This window comes from Triticum aestivum, chromosome 1D (genome assembly GCF_018294505.1).
Source record: "Triticum aestivum cultivar Chinese Spring chromosome 1D, IWGSC CS RefSeq v2.1, whole genome shotgun sequence".
Taxonomy (NCBI): Eukaryota; Viridiplantae; Streptophyta; class Magnoliopsida; order Poales; family Poaceae; genus Triticum; species Triticum aestivum.
Window position 1 is genome coordinate 242,742,785 of NC_057796.1, and position 10,792 is coordinate 242,753,576.

A 10,792-nucleotide genomic window follows, 5' to 3' on the forward strand; every position below is an offset into this window, starting at 1 on the left:
CGCCCTCTTTCCTGGGTTGCGTCCTTCCCGGATCTTGCCTGACGGATCGCGGGCTGGGTGGGTTTGAATTTGGGATTTGATGCTCGTCATTCGATCTCGCGGACGAGATAGCCAATCTGTTCTCCAGACGGCCACCGTCCACGGCCGTGCTGCCGTTGGCCGAGCCGGCCGCGACGAAGCCGCTCAAGATCGGCGTCGTGCTTCCTGGTGGCCAAGTTCCAGGGGGACAATTGATCAGCTTCTTTGGTAAGTGCGACTGATCTCCAGTTGTACGTTCGTTTAGCAATAGTTGAGACCAACTAAAATTGAAAATCGGTGTTTATAATTGAATCGGAGAGCTGTTAGTGCACTGTCAGTCTCTTTTTTGATGGAAAATCTGAGGATAAATCTTATTAGGTTTTGTTGATTGGAGGTGTTTCCTGAATAATTCCTATCATTGCTTGTCATGGTTGGTGTTGTGGATCAGATTACCTGCAGGATGGTGCCAAAGGCAGCACCATGTATGGATTAAGGGAGGCCCGCTGGTGTCATGAAGGGCAACTATGTCGAGCTGACTGCTGATTTCGTGTACCCGTACAAAAACCAGGTATGTCGGCATAACCTTTACTAAGCACGCCTACTGATATTTCAATGTTTCATATAAACTTTGGTTATAACCATTTGCAAAACTAGAAATGGCTCATCAGTAGAGATTTTGTTGAGGTACTTCAATGAATTAACAGATGATATTTTTTCTCTTGAAGTATCCTTGTGTGTAAGAAATTTCTGATCATAAGCATGACAAATATATGATGGATACATACAGTTTTGTGGGTAACCTGAATTACTATTTCATGCCTGCCGGTGTCAAAACCGGCGGATCTCGGGTAGGCGGTCCCGAACTGTGCGTCTAAGGTCGATGGTAACAGGAGACGGGGGATACGATGTTTATCCAGGTTCGGGCCCTCTCTATGAAGGTAATACCCTACTTCCTGCTTGATTGATCTTGATGAATATGAGTATTACAAGAGTTGATATACCTCGAGATCGTAATGGCTAAAACCCTAGAAGTCTAGCCTGTATGACTATGATTATGGTTCCTCCTTCTATGGGCTAAGCCCTCCGGTTTATATAGACACCGGAGGGGACTAGGGTTGTACAAAGTCGGTTACAGAGAAAGGAATCTTCATATTTGGACGCCAAGCTTGCGTTCCACGCCAAGGAGAGTCCCATCCGGACACGGGAGAGAGTCTTCGGTCTTGTATCTTCACAGCCCATCAGTCCGGCCTACGTACCATAGTCCAGACGCCCGAGGACCCCTTAATCCAGGACTCCCTCAGTAGCCCCTGAACCAGGCTTCAATGACGAGGTGTCCGGCGCGCAAATTGTCTTCGGCATTACAAGGCGGGTTCCTTCTCCGAATACTCCAACACAGTCTTCGGACACAACGAACGTGTCCGGCTCTGCAAAACAAATTCCACACACAACCTCAGAGAGTATAATATTTCACGAGTCCAATCCGCTGACAACTTTTGGTAACGTGATATCACGTCATCACCCGGTCATTATTTCGAATCGTTTTTTGGCCTGCCACTTCGAGATGCGGTTTCACTGGGACGTCTTGTCAAAGCAGAGATCGTGTCCCCTTATTACGAGATTCTCATCAATACGGGTGTGGGTAACCCAACTGTGCCATCTGCACGGCCCTTGGGAACAGGCGAGTTTTAAGGCGAGTGGGGAGGCGCTTGATATTCACTGCCCTTATAAGGAGATAAGGATTCATTTCCTTCACCCACGCCTTCCCTTTCTCTGCCCTCCCAATCTCGAGCTCCAGCGCCTAAGTCCTCATCCTTTCCGCCTCAAGGAAGCACTCGACCATGTCCAGATCTGGAGCGCAAGGCAAGTGGATGGCCTCCTCCGTCAAGGAGAAGGACATCACCAAGCTTCGGGAGGCCGGGTATCTGGCGAAAGAATCACCCACCGGCTTCCGGCCAAGGGGCAAATTGTCCCCACCCCGAAGCCCAATGAGAGGCTGGTGTTCATCCCCCATTTCGTCCGCGGGTTAGGGTTTCCTCTCCACCCTTTCGTCCGCGGACTCATGTTCTATTACGGGCTAGATTTCCATGATCTAGCCCCGAACTCCTTCCTCAACATCTCGGCATTCATTGTCGTGTGAGAGGCCTTCCTTCGCGTTCCACCCCACTTCGGACCGTGGCTTAAGATCTTCAACGTGAAGCCGAAGGTGGTGGATGGCCAACACGCAGAGTGCGGAGGTGCCATGGTGAGCAAGATGCCCAATGTCACATGGCCCAAAGGTACTTTTGTGAAGACCGTCAAAGAGTGGTAGAAACTATGGTTTTATATCACAGAGCCCCGCGACGCCACCTGGGCCGCGGCTCCCGAATTCAAATCCGGAGCCCCAATGCGGCTCACCTCCTGGCTAGAGAAGGGACTGAATTGGTCTTCATCGGACGAGCTGATAGCGCTGCAGACGCGCATCCAGAGCATGGTGGACAAGAACATCAAGCTCGTCAATGTGATCCAGGTGATGCTAGTTCGCCGGATCCTTCCATGCCAGAGCCGGACTTGCCATTTATGGGAGTTCAATCCGGCCAAGCACCAGACCTTGCAACAGTTCTTCGGAACTACGCACGAAGATATCTGGAAGGTGCTCTTCAAGGGCAACGAGACGCCGCCGAAGACAACCGAGGACCGTGGGCACGCCTTGGCCCATCCTGCCAGTGCGGTAAGTCTTTCGCATTTCAAGGTGCATACTTTACTTGCTTAGTCATGGAAGATATCTAAACCTCACTATTTATTTTTCCAGGGCTGGACAAAGAAGGCGGAGCGGATTCGGTGTCCGGCTCTGCTGCCCGAGGAACCAGCAATTTCACTTCTAACGAAGATGCTGGTTCCGGCGCCCTACCAGGCGCCGGAGAAGAAGGCCAAGGGGGTCCAGAGTGGCCCCCGCCGCAAAGGAGCTTCAGACATGACGTTCGAAGACAACGAGACTCACTCCTTCGCCGCCGAAGACGATGACGAGGAGGAGGAAGAAAGCAGCTCTCCCCCTGAGGGGGGAAGGAAGAAGAGGGCGGCCTCCACAAATCTGGAGGCAGAGGCATCCAAGAGGGGGAAGGGCTCCCTCGCGGATAACTCCGCGTGGGACGTTGACAGCAGCCCAGAGCCGCGCCCCCAAAACAAGCCCCTGGTCGCATCGTAAGTACTAAAAAAACTGATGCGTCCATATATCCGGCCTCTCTACTTCATAGTTTTAACATGTTGAATTATGCAATTGCAGTCCGGCCCACGACAGCTCCCAGCGATCCTCATCAGGGGGTTCGCTGTATTCAAAGGCGATGGCCAGCGAGTCACCGCCGACGGCTTACTCTCCCAAGGCCAAGGGCGACGCCGAGGTGCTGTCCCGAAGGACCTTCCCAGGCCAGGGAGAGGTTCAGGAGGCTGTTAGGATGGCGCCAGAGGGTGTCCCCTCGGCCGCCAGACACCTGGGGGAGAAAACCCCCATGGAGACTGGCGATGGGGACCATATCCAATTCGGCCCCCAGCCGGATACCATTCCGGAGACCTACACGGCTCCTGAATCAAACAAGCAGCCTCCTTCGAAGGGAGGAGGTGCGCCTACTCCGCCGGTGACCTCTGTCCATCCGGAGGCACCGGATAATCTGCTGGAAGCGCTACGAGGCGCTTCCATTATGGAGGAACACCGTATCCTTATGGTTATGGTGGTTGAGAGGGTTCAGTCCGTCAAGAGCGGACTGACCGAAGCCTGCACCAGCCTACTGACAGGCTTTGAGGTAAGCGACGCAAAAGAGAAAGTCATAGTATAGACAGTAGCCCCTGAGACACTGTCCGGTGTTCGGAAAGAAAAGCTGGACAGAGGATCAAGTAAATTTCACAGGAAACTAACTAAATATGTCTTATGTGAATAAGCAGGCGTCGTTGCTGGCCGCAACCTCTCATGTTGCTGAGGTCTCCGGACTAAAGCAGAGTCTGGAGCAGGCCGAAGAAGAACTCGGCCTTGTAAAAAGGCAGCTGGAGGACAAGCAAGGTATGTGGTGACCTACTGTATATTCGGAAAGAATGAATGATGTGTATTGACCATAGTGCCATGATATTTGTAGGAGCGGCGACCGAGGTCGAGGTCCTTAAAAAGGCGTTGGCCGAGGTCGAGGAGAAAGCTGCCAAGGAACAAGCCGCCCGTGAGAAGCACGAGGCCAGGCTCGATGAGGTCCAGCAAGAGCTCCAGGATGCCGTGAACAAATGCGAGTCCTTGGAGCACGGTGTCTCGGCTCAAGAGACCGAACTCGCCAAGGCTTGCCAAAGCGCGGAAGAGGCCCGGGTTGAAGCCCAGGGCGCCCTCCAGGAAATCCAGGAGGCCAAGAAAATCGCAGCGGGTAAGGCTTTTAGTATGCAAAGCAAGTATGTGAAGAAGAGGTATCTCTTACTAACCCGGATTTGGAGTTCTCCATGGGCGTTTGTGGATCTGCCGCGCAGTGTTTCTGACGCTGCAGAATACTTCTGAGCCGAAGAAGGGAGCTCAACAGAGAAGTTGTTCTGGTCGCAATACCTTGCGCCAGAACATCCGGTGCCCTTTAGCGATCAGCTAAAACAGTTGGTCGAACTGCATAGGGTGGCCGAACTAGCCATGAAGGACTTGATAATCGGTTGTGGCCTGCCGAAGCCATACCCATCAGCTACTTCGGGCTCGTGAAGCGGCTGGTCAGTACCTGCCCCCGGCTTGATACCATCAAGCGGTCGGTCTGTATCGAAGGTGCGCGGATGACCTTCGCTCATGTCAAAGTGCAGTGGGCGAAGATGAATGACGTCAAGCTTGCGACCGAGGGACCGCCCGAGGGCAAGGAGCACCGCACGCCTGAATGATATTTTAGTGATGTCCTGGAGGGATCCCGCCTTGTAGCGGAGAAATGTGTGAAAGATGTAATCTTTGAATGAATACATTTATGTTATCTCGCCCTGTATTATGAAACAAGTTCGGCTATGTAATATAATGCTTGTTAATATTTTACCTCCTGTGCGGCCGTGTGTATGAAATTTTGAGAGTTGGCCAGTCGTCGGCTTCAGCCCCCACGTAGGTAGTACGGGGGTGTTCGGGATGGAATCTAAACACTCTTGATCTAATTTTTTGGTCCTTGAAGGAGTTGTTTAGCGCAACGAACCAGGCAATCGGACTATGTGGCTTTATCACCCTCACTTAGCCATAGGAGTTTGACAATAAAAATTTAGGCGTAGCCCCTAGTATCCGAACTAGGGTGCTGTAAACACCTGATCGGGTAAGAGTCGATTCATCTCGTAATGCGGAAAAAATCGCTAACGATTTGAGACCTCCGAAGAGCTGACCGGCCACGCCGCATCATGACAGTCAGTTTTCGGCTTTCTCTACTGAGGTGCTCATCCGGATAAACCAGGACACAATCGCAGTAGTTCTCCCTTTACTACCCTAGCCGATATAGCAGAACGTAAGGTAGTAAGCACAGGAGCCGGGCAACCCAACTATTGACCAAAGACATGATTCGGAGCCAATGCATATGATGCTAAATTCGGGGCGCCGAACTATACTGTAAAAAGTGTTCGGACTTTGTTGTCGTATTATGGGTTGCAATGAAGCCCCTGGCAGATTAAAGCGTACCAAAATGTACGGGTGCAGTTTGATAAGATTATCAAAAGAAGGAAAAAGAAAAGGGGTAGTAAGCTAGTGCCGCAGATGTTGGGCCACAAATTGTTTCCATTATAGTTTGATTAATACGTCAAAGCGTATTTGTACAAGTAGTGCAATAAGCAACAGGGCTATTTAGCATGCCACAACCAAGGGAGAGCTGCGTGCGGGTCCTGAAAACAGGTAGAGTGATCGTTAAAGAGACCACCTAGAAATACCCTTATGCGTTAGTGCTTCTTGCCATCTTGGCATGTCTATCCTATCGAGAGGACCGATGATCAGGTTGTCAGAAAAAGCTTGTGGAAAAGAAACCTGAAAAGGATAAAAAGAAAAAGTGAAAGTATGTGTGTCCAGGGAAGGGTCGAGCCATATTATGGATCACAATCTGGTTAAGCCTCCGTCTATGTCCATGGTATTTTGAGTGCGTAGTTATGTACGCGCGGTACGAACGCCGCCACTTGGTCGGGATTGGGACGGAGGCCAAATTGCTAGTCGAGCTCTTGACAAGCTGGGCTGCCCTGCTGTAGAGTAGTCCGGACTTGTTTGAAAGCGTCCGAGAGCTCGGCCGCCGAATTAAGGTTCTGCTTGAGAAGGCCACTCTGTACTTCTGCTACTAAAGCAGCGGTGTGCTCCTCGGTACGGAGGGAGCGTTCCGTGTTTCCATTGACTGTTATGACGCCGCGTGGTCTGGGCATCTTGAGCTTGAGATAAGCATAATGTGGTACTGCGTTGAATCGAGCAAATGCGGTTCGTCCAAGTAGTGTGTGATAGCCACTGCGAAAGGGGACTATATCGAAGATCAATTCTTCGCTTCGGAAGTTGTCCGGGGATCCGAAGACGACCTCTAGTGTGATTGAGCCCGTATAGCGGGCCTCTACACCTGGTATGACTCCTTTAAAGGTAGTCTTTGTGGGCTTAATCCTTGAGGGATTAATGCCCATTTTGCGCGATGTATCCTGATAGAGCGGGTTCAGGCTGCTACCACCGTCCATGAGGACTTGCGTGAGGTGGAATCCATCAATGATTGGGTCAAGGACCAGTGCGGCTGAACCGCCATGACGGATACTGGTCGGATGGTCCCATGCGATTGAAAGTGGTCGGACGGGAAGACCATGGGTTGAACTTTGGGGCAACTGGCTCCATCGCGTAGACGTCCCTGAGCGCGCGTTTGCGCTCCCTCTTGGGGATATGGGTAGCATATATCATGTTCACCATTTTAACTTGGGGGGACTTCTTCTGTCCCCCTGTGTTTGGTGGCCGGGGCTCCTCGTCATCGTCCTCGCTTTGCGACCCCTTCTCCTTGTTCTTGGCATTTAACTTGCCGGCCTGTTTAAAAACCCAACAGTCTCTGTTGGTATGATTGGCTAGTTTGTCTGGGGTGCCATGAATCTGGCATGGACGGTCGAGTATTCGGTCCAGGCTGGATGGCCCCGAATTGTTTCTTTTATATGGCTTCTTCCGCTGACCGGACTTGGAGCCACTGAATCCGGCGTTCACTGTCGTGTCATCGGTCACCGTTGTTCCGACGCTTGTGTCTGTTGCATCGGGGCTTGCCGTTGCTATTTCTGGCTTCCGCAGTGCCAGGTTTGCTTGCATTGTTATTGCTACAGGCTAGCCAGCTATCTTCGCCCGCGCAAAAGCGGGTCATAAGTGTCGTAAGGGCTGCCATGGACTTCGGCTTTTCTTGGCCGAGGTGTCGGGCGAGCCATTCATCCCAGATGCTGTGTTTAAAGGCCGCCAGGGCTTCGGCATCTGGGCAGTCGACGATCTGGTTCTTTTTAGTTAAGAACCTAGTCCAGAGTTTCCTGGCTGACTCTCCGGGCTGTTGAATTATGTGACTTAAGTCATCGGCATCCGGAGGTCGAACATATGTATCTTGGAAGTTGTCAAGGAAGGCCTCTTCCAAGTCCTCCCAGCTGCCGATGGAGTTTTCGGGCAGGCTGTTCAACCAGTGCCGGGCTTGTCCTTTGAGTTTTAGTGGGAGGTATTTGATGGCATGGAGATCATCGCCGCGGGCCATATGAATGTGAAGAAGAAAATCCTTGATCCATACCGCGGGGTCTGTTGTCCCGTCATATGATTCGATGTTTACGGGTTTAAACCCTTCGGGGAATTCGTGCTCCATTACCTCGTCAGTGAAGCAAAGGGAGTGTGCGGCGCCTCTATATCGGGCCACGTCATGACGTAGCTCGGATGGAGTCCGTCTGCGGTTCTCGGGCCGGGCGTGAGTATGATCGTTGCGTCCGGCTAGGTAGCCGTTGTCGCGTGTCGGGGCACGTCCCCGTGATCCATAGATAGATCTGTTCTGGCCTGCTCTACTGTCTAAGTCCTACCGCAGGTCATATGTATGTCCCCGAGCTGTTTTATCTCTGCCTTTATGGTGAGGTGGGGCGGGTTGGTGTTCGGATTGAGTTGCCGCTTTGCACGTGGTCGGTCAGCCGCATTGCGCGATGATGGTACGGGCTCCAGCACCTCGTCATCGAACTGAGGTAGCAATTTGCGCTTCGGGTAACTTATGGTTGGGCGCTTAAGGCCGTATTCCTCGGCCGCCAGGACATCAGTTCATCTATCATTGAGCAGATCTTGATCAGCTTGAGCTAATGTTGCTTCTTTTTTAGGCTCCTTGCAGTGGCTATTAGCCGGCGCTTAAAGCGCTCCTACTCGAGAGGTTCCTCAGGCACGATAAAATCCTCGTTGCCAAGGCTCACCTCATCCTCGGAGAGCGGAAGATAATTACTGTCCTCCGAGTCTTCATGTATGGCTTGTTCATCAGGGCTAACTTGCTTGTCTTCCCGTTCGTCCTGTTCGGAAGTTGCCTCAACGGGGTCTTAATTGTCTTCGGCATCGTCCGGAGTATTGTTTTCTCCTGTGCCGGTATTGTTGTCTTTTCCACGGCGTGACTTGGAGCGGCACCGCTGACGTCGGCACTTTGGTTGTATCTCAGGAGGTTTGTCCTCGAGTGGATCCTTCTCGTTGTCGCCATTGTTCTCTTTAGGTGTGTCCACCATGTATATGTCATATGAGGAAGTGGTCGTCCAACGTCCGGTAAACGGCGGGTTTTGGGCCTCCTCTTCTCCGGCATCGTCGTCCACACCGTCGATGTCTTCGGAGCCGTAATCGAGCATGTCAGTTAGGTCCTCGACGGTGGCTATAGAGTGGGCGGTGGGTGGGAAGCAATATTCTCTGTCGCCAGCCTCCAGTTCGAACCAGATATCATTCGGCTGTGAGTCCCCCGCTAAGGAGAGTGTTTTTAATGAGTTTAGCACGTCGCCTAAAGGCGAGTGCCGGAAGATGTCCGCGGAGCTGAATTCAATGATCGATGCCTGATCAAGCTCGACGTGCGCGGACGCACATGGTTCGGAACCTGTAGCCGAAAACGAGTCCGAGGTTCCGATGATACAGATCCCACTCAAGGTTGGGTCTATGTGCGGCTCCGACGCTGCTGAGTCTGCGGCTTCCATGGTGGGGTTGAGCCTCCCGACCTCGGATGGCGCGATTTGCTCCGGATCTAGGGTCAGAGCTGTTACAGGCGCTATCTCCTGGGTATGGTCCGATGACAGATTTAAGTCATGTTCATCGTGGTGGCAGGGAGCGGCTGCCGTGGTCTCGAATCCTTCGAAGATCAAGTCTCCACGGATATCTGCGACGTAGTTCAAGCTTCCAAATCTAACCTGATGGCCAGGGGCGTAGCCGTGGATCTACTCTAGATGGCCAAGGGAGTTGGCCCGTAGTGCGAAGCCGCCGAATACGAAGATCTGTCCGGGAAGGAAGACTTCTCCCTGGACAACATCATTGTAGATGATTGACGGGGCCATCGAACCTCTTGACGACGACACAGCGGAACTCTCAATGAAAGCACCAATGTCGGTGTCAAAACCGGCAGATCTCGGGTAGGGGGTCCCCAACTGTGCGTCTAAGGTCGATGGTAACAGGAGACGGGGGACACGATGTTTACCCAGGTTCGGGCCCTCTCTATGGAGGTAATACCCTACTTCCTGCTTGATTGATCTTGATGAATATGAGTATTACAAGAGTTGATCTACCTCGAGATCGTAATGGCTAAAACCCTAGAAGTATAGCCTGTATGACTATGATTATGGTTCCTCCTTCTATGGGCTAAGCCCTCCGGTTTATATAGACACCGGAGGGGACTAGGGTTGTACAAAGTCGGTTACAGAGAAAGGAGTCTTCATATTTGGACGCCAAGCTTGCCTTCCACACCAAGGAGAGTCCCATCCGGACACGGGAGAGAGTCTTCGGTCTTGTATCTTCACAGCCCATCAGTCCGGCCTACGTACCATAGTCCGGACGCCCGAGGACCCCTTAATCCAGGACTCCCTCAATGCCCTGGACTGACATTACATGAATGATCATGTAGTACAATGAGAACTAGTAGATTCAAGGACTTTGGTTATAACCATTTGCAAAATTGGAAGTGGCTCATCAGTAGAGATTCTGTTGAGGTACTTCCATGAATTAATAGATGATATTTTCTTCTCTTGAAGTATCTGTAAGGGCATTTTTCTTCCTAAGTGGTTTTGGTGATTGATGACAATACATTTGCGGACTAATCGTGTGCATTGAGCATTTCAGATATCTCATGTCTAGGCACAAGACGATTCGGTGCCCCTCGGAGCCTATCGAAGACGGCGTTTCTCTATATTTCTTTTCGGTGAAATTGAGTCGTAGGAAAGCCGTACTATTAAGAGGGGGTCCGCTTCGGAAAGGTTAGGGTGGAATCAACACGTACACATGTGTTCCTTTGCACCACATTTCCTTCACTTCATTGGAGCACCGGTTGTTTCCCTTGTCATTGCGAAGATGAAGGCTTCCTAGTTCTACTGTTCTATGGCGTGCGGTAGTACTGCTCAAGGCAGCAGTAGTACCGCAGCTGCCCACGGTAGTACCACCCATGGCAGCGGTAGTATCGTGAGTGCAATAGTACCACTCCTAGCATGCGGTAGTACCGTGGCCTCTGGCCCAGGACGGTGGCGTGCGCGGAAGTAGGGGCGGAAGTAATTTTTTACTTCCACACCCTACGCGGTAGTACCGCTCCCTGTGAGTTGTAGTACCATGCCGGATTTTTGCACAGACCGAAACTCAGCGGAAGTAGCCACGGAT